This window comes from Cavia porcellus, unplaced genomic scaffold (assembly GCF_034190915.1).
Source record: "Cavia porcellus strain 051 isolate PalLab524CR breed Dunkin Hartley unplaced genomic scaffold, mCavPor4.1 scaffold_22, whole genome shotgun sequence".
In the NCBI taxonomy this organism is placed as follows: Eukaryota; Metazoa; Chordata; class Mammalia; order Rodentia; family Caviidae; genus Cavia; species Cavia porcellus.
The window spans coordinates 35,199,020-35,221,021 of NW_026947505.1; the positions used below are offsets into that span (position 1 = coordinate 35,199,020).

At 37.5% G+C, this 22,002-nt stretch overlaps 1 long non-coding RNA gene across 6 annotated transcripts in view; it reads left to right on the forward strand.

Annotated features, from left to right (window-relative positions):
* Positions 1–22,002, forward strand: part of LOC111755785 (uncharacterized) — a 276,523-nt gene that overhangs the window by 228,940 nt on the left and 25,581 nt on the right. For 3 of the 6 annotated variants that reach the window (XR_010041951.1, XR_010041952.1, XR_010041950.1), the window contains exons 2-3: positions 1,372–1,462; positions 20,638–21,020. This is a non-coding gene — a long non-coding RNA (uncharacterized LOC111755785). Of the gene's footprint in view, positions 1–1,371; positions 1,463–2,186; positions 2,328–20,637; positions 21,021–22,002 lie in introns of those variants that run through there. The other 3 variants (XR_010041955.1, XR_010041953.1, XR_010041954.1) reach the window with 3 other exon arrangements.

Here is a 22,002-nt window from a genome sequence, read left to right on the forward strand (position 1 = left end):
TCTAGATGTACTGGATGTAAACTTCTTTCTGCATTGAAGTCCTATAGAGCAATGGGAAATTTTCTTTCTTTTCAAACCAGTGGCTATTTTTTGAGTCTCCTCTCAGGCTGTGCGCAAACCACTGGTGAATACCACCATAAATCTGTATGTTGAAAATCATCTTCACTACATATCTTATTCTTTTTAGAAAAAAATATTAATTTTGATTATACTTTAAAAGAATTTATTATAAAAATCCTCCTGTAATAGCACAGACCTCTTGGGAAACTTGACCTCTTATGAGTGAAGAGAAACAAAATATTGTGAAGTTAAACCGCATGTACCTTCATCCTGGCTCTTAGCAACAAAGCAACTTTATAAAATTTTATCATAAATTATTAACATTTTTTCTTAAAGGACAAGAAAGTATGTGTCAGCCAAAGAGAGAAAATACTGCCATGATTTGTACTTCTTAAATGATTCATAGTAAACAGTAAAACACAAATATTTGTTTGGCTGTTTGCTGGTTTATAAAATGTTTTTGTCAAAAAGAATTTAATAGGAACTATAACTGCTTTGACTCAAATCTGATTAAAACTTCAGAGTTTGGGCATCACAATGTAAAATCCATCATCATAAATGTTAGAGATTTATGGACCAACTGTAATGGAAGAACACATACATGCCTGGCTAGGTGCTCTGGGTGGGGCTGAAATTGAAGTCTGATTGTACGCTTGCTTCTCTAATACTAGAGCAATCCTTCCTCAGAGCATTCCAGCTAAGTTTATAGTGAACTACTTTATAATGAATTTTCAATGAATCCCAAACTAAAACAAGCGCCACCTGAATAGCAAGTCATAAAATGTAAACAATAGCTGTATTTCTGCTCTGGCATGCTTTTGGTTCTCATCTATAAATTGGTTGAATCAATGTTTTATGGTTTAAGTAAGGTGAGGAAGTTGTCATGACTACAAAAGTCCTTTATAAATGCAGAATGTTATACAAATGTCAGTTACCACTTCTCTTAGGAATAATGTTGGTAAGCTGATTTAATACAGTTTAAGGCATGATAATAAACAAAAGAAAACGATTCAGTTCATCTTAAATTGCTCAAACATCATGGTTTCTGCTATAGTTTGGATGTGGTTTGTCTTTTGAGGGCCACAGATTGGAGGCTTAGTCTCAGGGTGGATGTAGGGCAGCATCTTTAACAGGTGGGTACTGATAGGAAGCCCTTAGGTCATTGGGGACATTGCCCATGAAAGGGAATTAGTTAGTTCTGCTGGTGCACTGGTTAGTTCTCATGGGAACACTGCTACAAAAGCCTGAGTTTGGTGCCACCCAGTCTCTCTCCGGTTTCCTAATTGGGGATGTTATTTCTTCCTCCTCCAGGGACTCCCACCATTGCATCTGCCACAAGATGATGCAGCCAAGGGGATGTTAATGTCTTGCCATGCTGCTTGAACTTTCAGACTCCATAACTGTGAGCAAAATAAACTATTTTTCTTTATAAAGCTAACCTTCCTGAGGTATTTTGTTAGAGTAACAAAAGTGAATTGCAATAGTTTCCAAATAAGGACTCTGATTATTCCTCCAGAAAGAGGAAAAACATAGAAGAGACACATATACTTTGCCAAGCAATTCATAGAAAGGACGTACATTTAGATATACTTTTATTCAAACAGCACTTCATACATGTGAGGAGCCTTTATCTTGGTGCTACAGAATATATCCATGAAAAACATCTTGACCCTTGAAAAAGAGTGAAACCCTAATCAAGAAACATTGGATAGAATTTAAATGTGTAAAACATAATTTTACGTGAAGGATTAGGTATCAATAAAGATATGCACATTGTTTATTATAGTTTTGTTTTGTGAACTTGGCATTGCCCCACTCTTATGTCCTGTGTTTTTTTGGCTGTCACTGAGCATGTGTGAAGTCGGAAGTGGGAAGAAGCAGGAAACAGTGAGTTAACACATAATGGCTTGGAGTACAGAAAGAGCAATTATCAGCAATCCAAGTACAAGATAGAGTTGGAGGCAAAGCTTTCTGCACAGAGTTGGAAAGAACTGTGGTAGAATTAATCTTACACACAACCACAGTCCTGGCTTCCACAGAACTCTATGCTCAACTTTGCCTTCATTCCCTGCATAATTGGGAAATCCAGTATTTGATTCTGTTAAATTTACGTTTTTATTTTTTAGTAGAGAGAAGAATAATGGAGCGCAGGAAAGAAAAAGTAGTAAATCGTTTAAAAGAAGACAGAGGCACTAGAAACTGTCTTTGTGGAAAGAGTGGAACATTAAAAGCAAGCAAGAAGGCAAATTTTATTGCAAGGAAATGAGGTACAAATCAATACAAGGTAAATAGGTGCCAAATCAGAGGAAAGACTGGAGATAGAAATTTTGGCTTTGATCAAAACAACTCACTAGTGTACTGTCTGTGCCGAGGTCTTCAGATTCAGTGTGTTTACTTATATTTGCTCCTCGGATCACTACCACTATTTGGTTTCAGCATATGCCTCTTCCAACAGACAAGTGGACTTGACATTCTGATTCTCTATCAGCCACTGTGCTTGACCACTTAAATGCTTACTTGAACTTTTTCTCCAAATTCATGGTAGCCTCCCACCCCCTGTCTTGTCTTTACAATAGTTTGATTGTCACTTAATGGATTTACAACAGCCTGAGAAATAACCACTTACCTACCTTCTTTTCCTGGGTGGCTTCAGTCTGTTCATTTGTGTCTCCAATAGTTGAAGTGTCACCCAGACATTTCCAAAGAGATGTACCGAGAGTTACCCCCTTCTTTCACAATATTACCTCATTACACGATACAAACTATCACCAAGTCTTAGAAATTCCATCTTCTAAATACAATTTTCACATCTATTGTGGAAGGAAAATATCTAAAAATATCTTGGGAACGTGTTGCTTTAGAGACAGAGTGGGCATTAAAGAAATCATCAAGAGCCAGGTTTTTAGCTCAGCAGCATAAGCACCTACCTGGCAAGTACGTGGTCATGAGGTTAATTCCTGGTACCATAAAAAAAAAATTTCCAAGCCCCAATTTTCATTTTATAACTAAAAGAACTGTGAGCAGAGTGGTTGCTACTCACAGGTCACATGTCTTTTATGAAGAAGCAGGACAAAAGTTTGCTCATTGGCTCTTATGATTGTGCTTTTCCTTTTTACAGTATCAACTCTTCCAAATAATAACATGCTATGGTATATTCTATCATATTCTGTCATAATTGGGCACACTTTCCCATAAGTAACGGACTCTTTAGATTGTTCTACTCAACATTCTTTTTCTTGCAGTGATTTTGAGATGCTTCCAAATACTTGGAGACACAATGCACAAGCAGTATGCAGCATACTTAATGCCGAATGCATTAGCTGCCAGAATGATCAAGAGTGAAAAGAGAATTGCACACAAAGGCCGACATAGGAACAAATCTCCTGCTTGTTCTGTTTGAGACGTGTGCTGAAGATGGGTGACTGATATTCCTCTATACAAGTGTAAACGGGGAATGTACTTCATCATCATACTGCCTTGTGACTTAGCAGGGCTGCATCCAAAGATATCTAAATGCACATAAATGGCTTAGGCTCTGTAAGTCAGAGAATGACAGAAAAAGAGATCAGTCAGTTAGTGCCAACAGGATGGAAGTGAAAAATGAGAGGCGCGATCCGTAGCTAGGCCTAGTGTTAGAACATTAATAAGGACAATGGCACTGAAAATTCAACACAGACACCTCTAAGAGGAAGTCGTCTAGGCAGAAATGGTGCCAAAAAGCGTAAATGACAGGAAGTCGCTTCTTTATGTTTGCTATTAGTGTTCCCACATTTTTATTACAGATTGTCCTGAGGGAGTCAAGCTGTGTATCCTAAACTTGAGTTGCCCCTCACATCCTTTTGTGCAAAGTCTGGAGTATGTTGTGCTGCTTCTTCAGACTAATTTGCAGGAAATGAGGTCTTCTAAATATCCTCAACTTCCTAAATTGCTATAAAAATAATGAATTTAGTGCACAGAATTCCAAATTTGATAAACAGGTTTAATTTTATCTTATTCATGTGATAAATTTTATTTTTCCATATGTATTAGAAGGTTTTCCATTGCCTGGGCCTGAGGGCTTGCCAAGAAAACATCACATTTTAAAACACATTTTTTTATCACTAGACCATTCCCTATGACCCTTAGACATATAACTAGATGAAGTCATCACCTTATAATATGCAGCCATTGTTATATGTATAATGTAAATATGATTGATTTTAGCTATATTTCAAAAAGCAGTCATTAATATTTTTTCCAGGGAGCCCCTGCAGCTGAATAGCCCAACTATTCATGTTTTTCTGAGACTAAATCAGATATCCAGTTAGTCTCCAAGTGATTGGACTGACTATATTCTGATTGTCTGGTTATATCTAAGACAGTTTGCGTATACCTCACTGACCCCAAGAGAAATGAAATCCAATGTTTGTATTTCAGGGGTGGTGTCAGGCAACAGGACACCTATTACATGACTTGCTGTTGCTCTTAGTAGCACTGACTTCTGATGACAAAACTGCTGTCCATTCTCCAACTAGATAAGAAACTCTTTCTCAAGAACCTATGGGTGTTCAAAAGATTCTGTTCTTGCTTCTCCGTTGTGAAGAACAAAATTTTCCTTGGGAAAGAGAGAAGCTTTTAACATTTCACTCCACTCTTTTGCTAAGCCTTCTTCCATCTCAAGAGTCTCAGAGGAGATGTTAATTCTTGCTTGTGTTTTATCTATTAACTTTGAATCTGAGTCTTTGTTTGGAGGCCACAATGGTTCAGTGAAAACAAGACCTGTTTGAGCTCTGTTTGCTGAACTAGAACATGAATCTTATATTCATATGTAAGAGAATACTACTGATTTCTGTAGAGAAAATAAATCTGATTCCTGAATTGAAATTTGAATACTTTCTGTACTTTGAGATACCAAAAACATTTTGTCTCACATTTTACAATGTCACAGTCAACTGCTTTTCACTCAAAAGTGTATATCCAGGAAAATGTTTTTTAAAAACCTGTTTTTCTCTATCACCTTTATTGTGTAATTAAGCACCATTAACTTTGGTTTGCATCAATTAGTTCATCTTTGAACATGGGATCCCACTCACAGAATTTGTGAAACCAGCAGGTTTATCAGCAGTGCCTTGGTTTTAGAAGCTACTCCTTGCATTTAGAAGCTACTCCTTGCATTTACCAAGAAAAGGAGAACAGCCTGTGTGTGAATGCTCTATTTTTACAGAGCACATTTTCAAGGAGTTTTAGTGGAAACAGAGTACTTTATAACTTTAAAAAAAATTTCAATATTCTTGGTTAAAGAAATGCAACTTCAGAAGAAAATACGACATGGAGCACCCAGGAATAGAAGAAAAGGGAATTAAAATGAAGATATTAGGAGTTTGGATGCTTGTATCTCCATCATGCTTCACTCACCAAACTGCCTGAAATAATCACACAATGTTAAAACAAAGGAGTGGGCTTAATAATGAAATGCAATTTTTAAAACAATCCTCAGCTCCTCTTCCAAAAAAATAATCACTTGTGCTTGCTTTGGCAAAACATATACCAAGCAAATAGTCACTCATAAATACACAGTGTGCCAAAATTCTGGAAGCTACTACCTTCTAATCTAACAGAGCTTAATAGTGATCGCAAAAAATCTCTAAAAATATTCCATTCAAGCCCAAAATAAATTTGAACTTCTGTATCTTTTTCTCTGCATTATTATCCAGTAGTGATAAATCTTGAGTTCAAGCAACTTGTACGTGGAGTATATTAATAGTGATGATATTATCAATAATGCTGGTGAAGTACTTACGTACTTACTATATTAAGTGCATTATTAAGCACTTATTAGAAACCAAACTCTGTTAAGTTCTTGTTGTGTTTTGTTCCACTTGGTTCTGATAGTAGCACTGTGTGAAGTAGATATAATTATTTTTCCCATCTTAATTGAGAAAACAGAATCTCAAAGGCATAAATGACTTGCTAAGAGTCACACAATGAGTGGCAGAGCTGAGACATTAACACAGGCTCTTTTGGAAAAGCCAAAGCATATAGCCACCAAGTTGTACTGGCAAAATGGAGAGCAGATATTTGAGTTTTTAAGAGTGCACACATGCATGTTGATGGATGATGAGAAACTAAATATGAAATTAGCTTGGCTTGTGAAGGTAGAAACATATTTATTGTCTTTCCTGGGATGTAAGCTGTTGACAGAAAGTAGACCCTAGAGAAGACAAGCACTTGATTCTCAATAAAATATCTGCATTAAATATTCAGCTTTCCTGCAGCTTTATGTGAGTGCATTAGGAGAGGCCTGGGCAAACTGGCGATCATTCAGACTTGGCATAAACAAATCCCTACATCTGCCCTGTTAGAAGCCAGATACATTATAACCTCATGGAATCAAGAAATGGAACCTGTAGCACACAATTGTAGGAGAACGGTGACTGTCGCATCCACAGGTAGAACATGATGCTAATCAGACCTGGATTCCAGGCTGATAGGAATTGATGTGGTTTAGTTTCACATAGCTATTTCCCTACAGACCAAATCAAATGCACGGAAAATGTGTGCTTTTATAATGACAGCAATGTGCAGGCCAGTACCTTTGATAAAGCTTACACAATAGGTGCTTATTTCCTCTATGATATCTGAGTATGTGCCAAGGTACAAGCCTCTGCTTAGGAAGCAAAGGAAGCCAAAGGGAAATTACCAAGGCCAAGGCATGATCGAAGGTGTCTGCCAGCGGATAACACTCCAAATACAAAGAGGAGGGAGAAGACCCAAATTCATTTTGCAGCTGGAGTGCTTTGGGTGTTCAGTGTCTTTGTAATACACTGTTAATGTGATTAAAATGGAAGCATTTAGACTTAAATGATTGTTAGAATAAATTAGAGACATCAAAATTGGCAGGAATTGGGTTTTAAAGAACTCCATTATCTGTCAGTTTTCCATGCAATTTAATCACTCCAATATTAAGCTACTTTTTTATGATGTGAATTTTGGCAATGAACAAAATCAGCAGGGTCACAGATTCACAAAGAAATCTACTGAATTTTGGCAGAGGGTTGATGCTTAAGAACGTTCCTTTTAAAAGGCAGAAGAGAAAGCAGTCATTAATCATTTAAACTCTTGCAAAGTGAGTGGAGAGGGTATGTGTGTGTGTATGTGTGTGTGTGTACATGTGTGTACATGTGTGTTCATGTGCACAGTATAGCTGTATGTACAGCATAACTACACATAAACAGTACCTGAAAACCAGTTTAATGAAACAGATTTTTAATGCAATCTATTGACTTTAAATAGCTTTTCATAGTGTCCAAAAATTAAAAAAAACACTTTATATGTACATGTTATGCAGATAGACACATATCTATATGCACAAGCACATACACAAAGAAATAGCATGTAAAGAATGAAGATGTGAAAGATGCATATATATCTGTTCACTCCCATGTATGTGTACACAGTGACATTCTGATTGCCTGGGTAGGAAACAGGTAACTGCTTGTTAGATGGAGCTGACCACTTTAGTCTGTCATGTCTCAGCAGCCCTGCAGAGCTCAGAGCAAAATCTTTGAAGGAGAATACTTCTTTATGATAATATATATGACTCACACTTCTGTTTTTGAGACTTTGTATCCTCAGACTCTGTAAGTCTAGAGGGAAAGTGCTGTGAAATAGGAAATTTGTTTATTGGCCTATTATTTAATAAGAATTTCTGGATCATCAATTTCCAAAATAACAAATGTCTTCTATCTAAGAGAGAGAGAAAGAGAGAGAGAAGGAGAGAGAAAGAGAGAAGCATTCACATTTATCAGCTGTTCTGTGTGTGTATGTCTACCATATTGGAAACAACACTCATTTTCAGCATGTCTTAAAGATTTCCCTGTAGGTTATCCAAACAGTAGCTTTGGAAAAAATACATCAAAGGCCAGATTCAAATTGTCTTTGAATGATGCCCTTGCTACCCATGAATATAATCTTTGTCATATGCCTAGGGGCAGTACTAAAATAGAATCAGGCACTAGCCTTAATGAAAATCCAGTTTGGAGAGTAAGAGAAATTTAATGTACCATGTCTTCTCTCGGAGGTTGTGACTCTATCCTCAAGAAGGATATGGGAAATTATATTTAGGGGTGTCTAGTGCTACATGTCAAATAGCCACCGGGAAGAGATTTTTGCCTTAGAGTATTCCTGCATAAGCTAAAAAGAAAATGAAGGTTTTGTTTTCTATGACACATCAATCTTGGGCTTTTTCCATGATCAGATAAAGAAGCAGAGCAAGTTTGAGGACAAAGTTCTTTTCCATTTTGCTTTTGATTTTCTGTGGCATGTGACCTTAGCCTAGTCTCTCCTCTGATTTAAGATGCTTATCTGTAAAATTAGGATGGACAATGCAGCTTCCATACCACTGTGGTTCAAAAAAGCAACGAAGATTTTTAAATATCAAAGTATTTTGAAATTAACAAAACGCTTTGTAAATATAAGCCAGGATCTTGGGGGTTCACACAGAGGAAACCCAATGCAAGTAAGAAGTCTTTACTCCCAGAGAGACAGAATCCACCCCAAGAGACAGAAGGGGCTCCAGGAAAAGCAGAGGAGCTAGCTGCCATGACCTTGGGCATGTTGATAAGCAAGGGCTCTAAGTGCCTTTTCAATGTCTGTCCTAAGGACCCACTTGGCTTGAGTGTCTATGAGGTCAGATTGAGTTGAATTTCTAGTCTGATAATGAATGTCAATATTGTTGACACCGAAAAACTTGTGTTCTTTCCCTAGATTACTTGATATGCTTGTCTATGGAGTTCGTATAGTGCTATTGTAATGAAAACAAAATAATTTCGTAATGATCCAAAGCCCTAGCTGATTCTCCAGTACGCTGTGATTCTCAGTTTCTGGTCTCAAAATCCATAGGAAGGCTATTACTGGTGGAAAATTCTAACTAAAACAGTGCTAGAATCAGTATCAGAAGGACTTCAAATGAAAGAAATCTTAATTCAGACTAGGCTTTACTAATGAAGGAAAAGAGAGATTCTCTCAGATCTCAGATGCTAACAGGAGAAAGATGCCTCCTGGGATACTGAATTTCCATGCTTTGGGGTTTCGGGTTTTTTTTTCCTAAAATATCAGCAAATTACTAGTCTGTTCAGTGCCCCTAGATAAGAGTTTTTCTATAAATAGCTCATCCAATTACATCCCTCTATTTATGTGGCTAAGTGCCTCATCCTTAGTTACTGAGGGTAGATTTCTAGGCTTACAGACAGCTTTGTATTTTCATCCTTTGGCAGCAGTAGAGAATTGGGTGAGATTAACATGCCACCACCTATTGTCAGTCTGACTGTCCCCAAGGATCCCAAATAAAGGACAATTTTCTCAAAATGGAATTGATCCACTAAAAGAATATGAATAATGTAGACAAATTATAAGGTTTGAGATGAATATTCATGCATGTATATTGCATATGCATGTATATATCCACCTATATGTATACAAATGTATAAATGTGTATTCCTATACACATGTAGGCATGTACATATCCTATAACTATGATTATACTGAAACTTTAAATAAAAGGTGAAAAGATAATGAGTGCCATCTCATGGAGAGACCTACCACTACATTTTCCAAATTGCTTCTATTTCAAACTTTTTTTGAAATACTAAATTAATATTCCTCAGAGTGAACATTTTCTTTCTACCTTCTCAGCATGTTCATATAAATGATAATAAAGATCTTATAAATAAACACTACCAGGGGCCAATGTGTCAGGGTACACCTTAGAACATGAGCTGTGCTCACAAGAATGGGCCTTTGGTGAGTCCATAAAAAACACATTCACCATTTACTCAGCTAAGGCAAAAGTTCAAGAGTTGTGACCATTAAGGACTTATAGTTTTCATGACATCACTGTCTTTGACAAATTGATGTGGCTGTGGTACTAGTTTTTGCACTGTGTTCTCATTACACTTCTTCACGGTCTGTGCATAAAAGCTTATTGATGCTAAGACATACATTTGTACTCTCCAAGAACTGTCATCACAGTCTCCCAGCTGTCTACCTAGTCTGAGAACCAATAGTGATGCACTTTTGGACCAGCTCCCTGGGGTACGTATGTGGTACTTATCTTGCTCTGTTGCTAGTAAATATGTGTGAGGGGAACTTATCCCTACTAGGGACAGTGGGATCAACCACATACTCATAATCCAGGAGTGGTGAAAGGTCATGAGAAAAACAAGGGTTCTATTGAATATTACGTGAAGGCAATTACCTAATAAGGTGTGCCCCTCAGCACAGGAACAGGGAACATTTCATTAGTTAGCATGTAAATGAGAATGGAAAAAGTTAGCCTTGTCAGAGTTTTTGACAATAAGCAAAAAAGGGTGTTATTAGCAAGAGAAGATTTCATACATTCTTTCCTCTCTCCATTTCACAAACATTACAGAGCACAAGCTGTGTGTGTGGTACCTGCTCTAGGGAGGATTTCAGGGATCAAACAGGCAGGAATGCACAGCGCTCTTGAAGGACTTGTGTTCAAGTAGAGAAATGTGGACAAAAGATAAGAAAAATACACTGTTTGTGGTGGGATGATAAGAACTAAGGAAAAAATAAATCAAAGAAGAGAGAGAGAGACAATACCAAAGGGAGAGTGCTGCCCTGACACTCCAGGTAGAAAGGGAAGGACTCAGGCAGTAGAATAAAACCTGAAGGAGAGATGCACCCCAGGTGTATTGGGGAGAAGCACCCCAGGCAGGACAAACAGCAAGAGGCCCACCCCAAAGTAGGTCTTGCCCTGTCTAGTCAAGAAACAGCCTTCCAAGTGCAGGAACTGGGTTAGGTTCATTTTCACCTTTTATCTTACACTCTCTCTGCAATACAGTGTGATAGAATAAGATGTGTATTTCATTTTACAGAGCAGAAAACCAGTCCTGCAGGAGACCGCCTGGGGCGTCAAGCTCCCGTGAGTGTAACCTTAGCTTGGTGCATCATCTGGACTTGGACTTGATAATCAGTGTTTTCACTCTCACCCTTGCTGTTGAGGAGTTCATGAACTAGATCGCTCTTAGAGATTAGGAAATAAAAAGGAATAGGGGCTCACAAAGAAGGGATGGGGCTGGGGTAAAGCCAGAAATACCTGAGAAGATTTTTAATTGTGTAACTCAGTTAGTACTTTATAGATCATAGTTCTTTCACAAGTTCCGGTATAGCATTTCAGTGTACAGTATCATTCTATATTTTTTATATTTAAGTTAGGCCTTATAAGTTTTTCCTCTCCTATTTTCAAAGGTAAGGGAAACTTGCAGTCTCTGAAGTTCAGTGCTAATTGAAAGCTTTAAAACTGTCCTATCTGGCAGGCACCAAAGTTCACTACTTCTTAAAGGTCCTGACTCGATCTGTTCATCCTTTCAAAAATTCAAAGGAAGAAAAATTTGAGTCATTTGTAGGGAAATGAATGCACCTTGAGAACATAATGTTAAGTACAGTAATCAGAGACAGAAGCTTAAATATCACATGGTTTCTCTTGTATTAGAAACTCAAAGTATAAGGAGCAAAAAAATAAAAGCTAAATAATAAGTAACAAGGGGATAGATCTTTTGCAAATGAGAAAAGGAGCAAAAGATGGGGAGTTTAAAAAAATCAAGATGTGTTATGTATCTGTACCAACTGCCCATGATAATCATTATGTACTACAAACATGTACTAATAAAAATTAAATAATAACATTTGGAAGATGATTTTAGTATGTCTAATGCATGCCTCATATTAAAAGACACTGGAGACTTTAAGATTATCAAACTAAATCTGTTGCAGCCTGCAAAGGGTTGTGTACATGTGACATTAGAAACACTCAGTCTTTGATTTGACAAAGTTCCTTCTCCCTAGATCCAACTTAGTTCCTAAAGGCAGTTTTCTTATCTGTCAGATTTTTAGATTATTTGTAATCTGAACAAAACCTGTTCAGTTATTTCATTTGCTTCTTATAGAAAATAATTTTTAGAGGCTTTACCTTCTCAGAGCTCCCCAGCATCCCCACCCCACTCCTACACAGCGTGCTTGGATGTCATCTTCCTTAACATGTGGTCTGTAAGGTTAAAGATGCTCTCTCAGATGGGGCTCAGGAGACAAGTGTTCATGACCTGTAATTTGGGAACCATTTTTTATGATGGCTTAGATGGTGCCACTTGAGTTTTTTTCACAGATTCCTTTAAAGCCAATCTTTACCATGCTTAAAATCTTTTAAATGTAGTTTAGAGATATACATTTAAAAATTGTGAAAGGGAGACTATTCTATCTGGACGAGAGAAATATTATCTTGTTATTATCAATGTACCTGAGCTCTTTGTGATGCTCTTGAAGAGAGGAGATGATATTGACAAATGACTGATATGAGATAACAGGTCCATAAGGGGTTCCTTCTAGCATCCTGCCTATTTTTGTACATACTGGAAATTTTCCAGAATAAAAAGAAAAAATCATCATCTTTCTGCTTATACTTAGCTTTAGCTATGTCATCTAACAACATAGCAGAAAGTTTTCAGTGTTTTGCGGAGATCAAAATATATTGGTTTAAAAACATTCCTGTAGTTCATTGTCCAGTAAACTTTTTAGAATGCCTCAAACTAAAATTAAGAAATGTGCCACTTAATCTTAACTGTTAACTTGACTAGTTTAAGAGATTCCTGGAGAGGTGACTGGATCATGGGGGCAATGCTGAGTGTGCTACTAGGACAGGGGGCCCAATTGGATGCGGATGCAGGGGGACAGGCCTTTCAAGGACATGTCTCTTGCTTGCACTTTTCCCTATGCTTTCTTCTTGGCCATCATAAATGAGCAGTTTTGGTCCACTATGACCTTCTGCCATGATACCATGATGTACTAACAATAAAAGTAATTTTGACTGTATTTAACTTTACTTTTCATTGAATTTTTAAAACCCTTATATTGATCAACTCCCCCTTTACTGGAATAAAACACGATACCTATAGTTTGAAAGACATTAGGTTTATTTCTGCTCACATTTTCGGAGGTTTCAGTGCATAGCTGGCTGCCTCCAAGACATCATGGTGGAAAGGCATGGTGTCACAAAGCTGATCTCTTCTGGATGGCAAGGAAGCAGAGCAAGGGGGAAGAACTCCAGAAGGACAGGACCAGGGACAAATATAGTCCTCAGGTCACAGTCCCATAACCAACCGAGGCACACAGCCTTGTGCTTTACTAATCTCTCAAGCCAGCCAACAATCAAGACTGATCATCACAGTTTCATTTCCCACGTTGATCATAACCTTATTTCATATAATAATACTTCATTATATTTTTATCTCTACCATAGCACCGACTTTGGTCATTTATACATATGGTCTGGGACTTTAGTAACTAACAAAGTTGAATAAAAGAATAGACAGCTTTAGCTATCAATCTATGAGGGGAACTAAATGTCCAATTGCAAAGACATCAATGGGTGTACAATAAGCAGAAGAAATCGTATCTATCAGAATCCCTGTAATGGAAAGTGGTTGGAAGAATTACTTTGATAAAATCCAGGGATGAGAATATACACTATCAAGACTCATGCTCAGGTTATTGTCCTTTCTGTTCGGGTAAGGACAGGATGTGTTTGCAGAGTGAGTGTTAGACATGTCTAAGATCAGACTGAACTACTCAGATGCCTTTCACACAGCTATGAGCCCACCTCTCTTCTTTTATGCTTGGTCTTACAGAACACACAATGTCTTTTTTAAATATATGTTGCATGCATATTTTTACCATATTAGTTTGGATAAGCAATGAGTTATGAGCATACTCTCTTGTTTAAGCATACTCTCTTGGAGCCTCAAGATAAGCCACACTAAAAGAGGTCAACTATCACAGATCCATGTCTGAACCACAGCTCAGGAACCCCACCAGATACTCCCAAGACAAAGCTGAACTATCCGATGAAGGACTTTAGCCACACTCTGTGGCCAGAATTGCCTCAAAGGCTGTGTCCAACATTTTACTCAAATACTATAGACACTGTTGCTACAGCTACAAAGAACATCAAATGCAGCCAAGAAACTCCAGGTTAAGAGAAGGGCAAATACAGTCATGACAGTGCTGAGAAATGTTTAGTGAGCTTTTTTTTTTTAATCTTCCAGGAAGCAGAAATGTGAAAGACACGGCCTTGATAGACCTCCACACATTTCTCATCAGGCTGTGGAAAATTAGAGTTTCCTCTAGTTAAGTAGGAAAGGTTAGCATTTAATAGTTAATGAAGCTGAAAGAATCTGAATAGATAAGAGCTGAGTCTGTACAGACTGCACCAGGACAAGCCCAAATCCTCTTATCTCTCCAAAAAAGTCAGCTGTTGGCAAGATATTGTTTTAAGCAGCAATGTGACAGGGACAGCAGCAGTACAAGGAGAGCAGGGTCTTTCTGAAGGAATGCTAAAGCAGGATTCCAAAAAAAAAAAAAAAAAGGTGCTGCTCTGCAATTTTATAGGCTACTATAACAACATACCAGATTTTCTTCCTTGGATTCAAAACACTATTCCCATGGTAGCTGAACTTTAAAATATTTACAGCAGTATGGACATATGGTAAGATTCCTACCTGGCCTTGTTGTTTCTCTTTGATCTATATGCATTCACACTTAAAATGCTCATAGTGAGAAAATGTTCAGAGTCAGTTGAAACCCAAGAGTGAACAGAGAGGGGATCTGACTTTCTCTTGCATGGGAACTCAGACACATGACTTGAAGGATTATTTGAGGGCAGATTATAAAAAGTATCTTGAACCAATTAAACCTGTTTCTCTCTTTCATATCCTTTCTCTTGGGACAAAGCTAACCTAACCTCGCTAATTCCCTAGAAAGCATCATCAGTACAGAGCATGATTCATTCCTACTAGGGAAGCTTCATCTGTAACTTCCCAGCACATTACCTGGCATTCCCTGGGGTGGAGGCCAGTCTAACCAAGACCTGTTGTTCTTTCAGATGCTTTTGTAATGACCCAACAGCTCTGACCTCCCCCATCCTTTGGTTTCCAAGCATTTCTGCACTTTCCTCCTGTTACTTAACTTTTCAGCCCCACTGCACACTTCTATGTCTTTCCTTATTCTATGTACCCATTGCTTACTTCTGCATTCTCTCGGATGCGTCACTGAACATTTCTTGTACTTTTTGCCTCAGCTGACGGGTGACTCACTCTAGGGCACTGTGTACTCCCAGATACAGGTGGCCCAGTTTCCCAATTTCAGTAACAGGACTTAGCATACATCCTACTCTCAAAGCTATTTCCAGACCAGGTGTCCTCTTTCATGCAAAAATCCTTTTCTTTTGAGATTTGTGGTATCCCACTAATCACCATTCTTCCTACAAACATTCCTTTACCAAATTTTTCTGGATTTAACTCTTGTGTTTTGGAAATATCTGGACTGAAGCTTTATTTTCTTTCCATCTCATCTCCACTCTAATGCACCTTTTGTTTTTTGTGTACCCGAACAACACTCTGGCCTCTGGGACTCGATCTTGCTGTTCCAATAACGATCACCCTTTCCCACTGCATCTTCTCTTTCTTGAGGTCTTCATGCAAGACTCTCTCTGATCACAATGTCCTACCTTCTCTGCCTTCTCATTCTGTGAGATCCTTGGTTCATGATCACCAGTCTTATCAACAGCTTCAACTTCTGCTCTTCGTCTCCCTTTAATTAGAGTTTTTAAAAATCCCTTGGACCTCTCTGACCAATTAGCTCAGCTTTATCCTAAAGAAACAGGGTCTCAACTTGAATTCTGGTCTGAGCATTCACTCATGTGACATGTAAATTTTAAGATTGTCCTACTTTTTTGAGTTTAACTTAGGCTTAGATGCTCTAACTTCTATGACGTGAAAATGAATAGCTGCCTCTGCAGCCCTAAATTCTAGATAAAATCCTATGATGCTCAAGCACATTTGAACTTGACGGTCCTCTTAAAATTCATGTTTAGAGAAAATTATTCTTCTCATTCATTTTCAAAGGATAAATTCTAAAAATTTGCTTTGTGCATAATTTCATATATTCTTGAGACACAAAAATTAAAGCAAGTGCATATTGCTATTTTAGAATTCTTGTACTTCAAATCATTGTCCAAAGTTTTCCCCTTTTGTGGTTTTCTGAACAAACTACACTCCATTCTCTTTTTAAATACTGGAAATAAAATATACATCCCTGAACTATAAAAACTAGTATTTTCTCCATTGTCTAATATGTAATGATTAAGATTAATACTTTGAAAATTAGTGATTTTCCTTTTGCTTGTAGCAATTCTGAAATGATAACAATGTTCTGTATTAACCATTTTATCTTCCTACGAATAGATATCATTATCTTCATTTGAAGATGAGAAACTGAGAAACCAAAGGTCACTCAACAAGTAGTGTGGCTCAGATCCAAAAACAGCAGCTAAACATTGAATTTTCTTACTTACAAGATGTCAAGTTCAGAATCCCAAAAGTGCACTGCCAACATGTTCATAGCTAAAGGAAAACTCTTTTTTTCCTGCCTCATGCCAAATGAGTCCTATCCATCCTTCAAGTCCTACTGAATTAAGTGAGCCCATCAAGTCACATAGATATTTCCCATCTGAAAAAATGTTATTTGGGGGTTGGAATGGGTCAGGATTTGCCTAGGATCCTGTGTGATCTGCCAGCAAGGAATGGCCCATATGCTGTAAATAGTAGGGCATTCTAACAAGATTCACTTTGTGATAATAACAACAAATTAGACGAGTTGATAAACCAGAAAGATTGGGTCATCTTAACAGAAAAGAGGAAGCCAGGATGACTCATAAGCACAAGACCATTGTCTTGAAACATTTTTGCTTAACAAGAAAGTTTGGGAAGAGAAATGCCACCCCATCAGAATTTTATTTGTTTTGTAACACAAGAAAGGGTTCAAGCTTATTAATTTAATAAAATGATTTAGACAATAATACATAGTACACTGAATGCAGTAATATGGGCAGCATTTCTCATTTAAATGGAGCATAATCCTTATGTCATGTATCAGATTAAAATAACTTTAGGAAACTTAAATTAGAGGTAAATAGTTACTCATAGACAGACCTATAGCTCATCATTTCCTATCTCTAAACTCTTGTATGAAAAATCTCTCACCGTATATGGCCTTATATTTCTATTAAGTTCCTAGCTGCTGCTGTTACTCTGAAGACCTCTATACCATGCGGGTCTCCCATAATGCTTTAGACATAATAGGCTAATAAACACTGGATACATGGTGATGTAGCTATATTTTTATTTTGAAAACTAAGTGTGTTCTATTTAGACTTTTAGCCCAATGCCTGAAAACATAAAACATCTTAATTTCAGGATATGAAGGGAAGTAGAGTTTAAATGGCATCATAAAGTTGACAAATTTATGTTTAAGTACATGACTCAAGCTGTCCTGCTGTGTAAGGGAACCTTGAAAGTGGGTCAGACAGCCCACGGTGAATGAACGTATTATTAATGAGAGAGGACTGGGAGGACTAAAAACTGCAAATTTCCCTAACAGACTTAGGTAAATCTGATTAGTCCCCGCTTTATCAACAGGTAAGTGCTGTCTCAGAAGGTCATATTCAGGGATATATCAGAAGCTGTCCACCTGGGTCTCCAGTCCCCCACTGTCAGCGCATACTTGGGTCTTTGAGCTTCAAAAGTAGTAGCATTAAGAGGTATTAAGAAAAGATTAGATTTAAGCCCAGGATGACCAAATTCCCAACTGTTTTGGACTGAGTTGTAGTAAACAGATGGTAAATACATGACACCAAGCATGTGCATTTGTGTTGCTCACTATTCCTGAGGGAACGCTCATTTCATGCTTCCTAAACTGTGACACAGAACACTGACCTGCTTTGCTGTAGTCAAGAACTAAGGCTCTATGCTATTAACTTCTCTCTCTCTCTCTCTCTCTCTCTCTCTCTCTCTCTCTCTCTCTCTCTCTCTTTTTCTGTCTTTCACATATGCACATTGCCCTTTTGTTGCTTGGGGAAGTGGGAGAGATTTGAGCTGCTGCCACCCAGAGGAAAGAATAAGTCATGAAATTAATGAGTTTGCACCTGGATGGATGTAAGATCAAGATTTTTAAAAATCCCAATTCTGTGTCTTGTCTTAGAGATGAAAAGCAAAAAACAAAACAGATCTAAGTCTTTCCTCGGACAATCAAATGTGGTTTTTCTGGGCACAGACAACTCACTGGGTTACACACAGTGTGGGTGGAGTGTGGGCCAGGGGCAGCCTCCTGGGAAGCTTATTCTCAAGCCCAACCTCGCCACCAAATGCTGAACTGGACTCAAGAGTAAGAAGGGGCAGCAGAAATCTGTATTTCCTAAGCCCCCATAGTAGGTAATCCTGACTGTTGTGAATGGTTAACAACCACGATGCGTGTTTAGTTATCAATAAATATGCAATCCTTCCTACTTCAATTCCATTTTTAATGACATTCACCCAATCGTAAGTAAATAATGCTTTAAGCCAAGTTCTGTAAATGTACTAAAGTGTTTTTTATTAATAGAGAAGGTTTTAGAAAAATGCAAAGGCTTGGGTTTTTTCTTGTGATTTTGTTATTTTTAAATTTTTATATCGACTATATATTTGAAAACAACCATTTAAGTCATAATATAAGAAAAGGCTCACCATAGAAGTTGGGTACTGAAAAACAATTTAAATGACCACAAGACTTCTTATATTAAAGTTGAAAAAGAGGCTCAGGAGGGTTGTATGACTCCTTGGCAGCCCAGCACACTGTTGACCCTGTTGCCTACAGTGCCCCCAAATCCCACTCACTCAGGAGCTCTGCACACCTTCACTGTGTTTGTGCATGACAAAGAGAGGCATAAATAATAATAATCATTAATAATAATAATAGTGGCTTTCATTTTCTTGGCTGTCATTTATCCTATCTCTAGAAAACAATACCCAAGTATAAAATCTCCATATAGTATATCAAAACCTCTCTGAATCACTTTAAGTTTACAACTGTTTTCAATGTTATAAGTGTACAGAAGCTATGAACTACTCTTCGAGGTTTTGATAACGTTTAAGAATCTTTTTTCCGAAACATTTTCATCTGATACAGGCGCACATTCTTTCTCACCCCTCCCCCATCTATCTATGTCTCACTTTCTCTATGTAATTTTACATCCAAATGATACAGAACTTCCTTGTAAACTCTGTTCACAAGCCCCAAAATATTTCAGAATCCTGATTAAGAATTTATGCTCGAGAATTCACCTGTAACAGGAAGGATGAAGAAATCCCCCTCCCAGATTATCCTTTCCAGCTAAAGAGTTTCGGAAAGTATTTTTGCTACTCCATGGATGACAGACGTAACTGCTGGCCTTGTTTTGTTCACCTCCTTGTCTCATACTCAGCCCTCTATTTCCAAATGTTCACAGCAATGTCCAATGGCAGGCCTTCAGTTTGCCCTCTGTAGACATCCTATCTCCTCTGTGAGGATTCTGCTGCCTCATATTGTAACTAATTAGAGGATGAATCTAATTTTAATACGCCTTATTGTACTAGAGATAAGAATAAATACAACTCACTGCTGTGTGCTGGTCATACAGATGCGGTGAAAATTATATGCACATTTGGAAAGCTGGGTTATTTTAGGCTATTGTTCAGAAATGGGCCACTTGAACCTCTCTTTCTTACTTTCTCCTTTGTTACTCTGTCTCTCAGAATTATAGAATTCCCAACTAGCAGCCACAAAGAACAGATTAGTTTAAAATTTCCCTTAGTGAAGAAGCTCATTCAGTGATAACGCCAAGAAACATGTCACAGGGGATTTAAAATTAAGAACTGAAGAAACATAAAAGGAGGGTTTTGAGGGGAACATAAGTCATGCACTAAGTGGTTAGAACCGAGTGTTTAGAACAAAATGAAGAGGCCAAGCAGACAGATATGGTAACTAAAATCTGCTATGTACACCAATATTACAGTCTAAGCATCATGTGTAGGAGACCCCAGGTAAAAATGTGATGATAGTCTCTCAGTACTCTAGAGCCCATTAGCATTGACTGATTGATGGGTCACAGAGTAAGCAAAATTAAGATTCATTATGGATCCAACTATTTGTCCTGGGATAGGACACAGCTAAGTGGCAGGATTGGTGGTAGTGAGTCTCAGATGAGAGAAGCACACCCAGGTGGGTCACACTGGTGGGTGGCACAGAGGATTTAGGGAGTCTAGGCAGTGATTGGGTCTCTATGTATCAGATTTAGTCATTTTTTAAAAAATATTGTTCTCAACTTTCTGAAAACTGTTTCAAAAAACAAAAGAGATCATCACTAACTAGAGTGGGGAGAAGAATCAAATCTTGTTTGAAAATCCTTTTGTGGAGTACTCACAATGACTCAGACCACTAATGAGGGTTAGAAAGCTAAATGAGCAGTTCATTGTGTAAAATATGAAAATTATCTAAAAATTTTATTTAAAGCTAGTAGACCATTTTATAAAAGGGCTTCCTTTCAAACAATCACCTAGCAAAGTATCACAGGTTTCATAGTCAGTTAATAATACAATATAGAGTAACCATGTATAACTAATGTGTTCACTATTCATGACAATTGCACATTTTAACCTTTATTATCTTTAATAGGTATTAGCTAATTTATCTGCAAGAATACCCATTGTGAAAGAATTTTGTCTTCTGAGATTCATTCAAAATATCAAAGACAAATTGTTGATTGTGAACAACAGAAAGATAAGATATTGCCCATTTGACTGAGAACTGTTGCTGGTATTTACTACCCTAGAAAACTTAAATGAGTTGAAGACCTGGACCCAGTTAAGAACCCCATATGCATTTCCACTTTCATCCTGCAATTTTAAGGCCAGAGTTTCTGTTATCTACACAAGCTCCAAGGAATGCCCTTGCCAAGTCCTTCATCCAGAGAGACAAAGGCAACTTTGCTTCCCTTAGAGTTGCCTGTTCTTTTTCTGCCTCAAGAATCTCCTCAAAGTGAATATTTGTGCAATCAGGTAACTTTGCAATCTCTTTATAAAACAACCTTTCCTTATTCCATCATTTATGAATCTTTTGCCATCAAATATATTTCTTTCAATATGAGGATTTTTTTAAACTTGGGACTTCCTAACATTTGATGTTTGTACTCAGATGTCTACATACATAAAAGATTTTAGGCACCCTAAGTATCTTCTGGTATCTCCAGACTGTGGCCTCTTGGTTCTCACCTCAAAACCCTTTGAGCTTCTTCTTAGACCAATAGAACTCCACTACCCTCTCTTCATGATTTGTGTTCCCTAAAAGAGGTACTGATATAGTTAAGCAGAGTTGATTTTGAAAGATGTTAGAGCCATGATCAGATATTAAAATTATATAAATCTTGATCCTCCATGAAGCCACATCTTCCTCGTGGAATTAGCTAATCCAAACTCAAACTGTTAGGGCTTGAGTGAGTTGTGTAAATTGGCACTTTTAATTATGTGTATTTGGACATTTGAGCAAATTGTTTTGTTTCTTTCAGTTAGAGGAATCTAAGTGAAGCACTTAAGTAAACATCAAATTCATATAAAGCATTAGAAAATTGTGAACTATTATTACTTCACAGCAATCAAATTAGATAATTAAATGTATTTTAAAATGTGATTCTTTTATCAAGTTAGTGTTTTTCTCTTAATGTTTCTGAAAAACATTCATAGTTCAGTTTCCTATTTTTGGAATGGTATTAAAGAACATGACTCTTTGGTAAGTACAAAAAAAATGTCTTGTGTATGGTTCCCAAAACCATTTGAATTTTGTTAGCACATCCATATGCCTTTAGCTTTACACACCTCTGCCTATTCTTACTTCCTTTTTGGAAATTTCCCTGTTAGAAATTTCCAACATCTTCCCTTCAAGCATTCAGAGTGATCCTTCTCCTGAATCTGGAAAGATCACCACCTCTTTCTGTCATTTTCATATAGCGCACATTGTTTCTAAAAGCTGGAGAGCTTTCAGAAA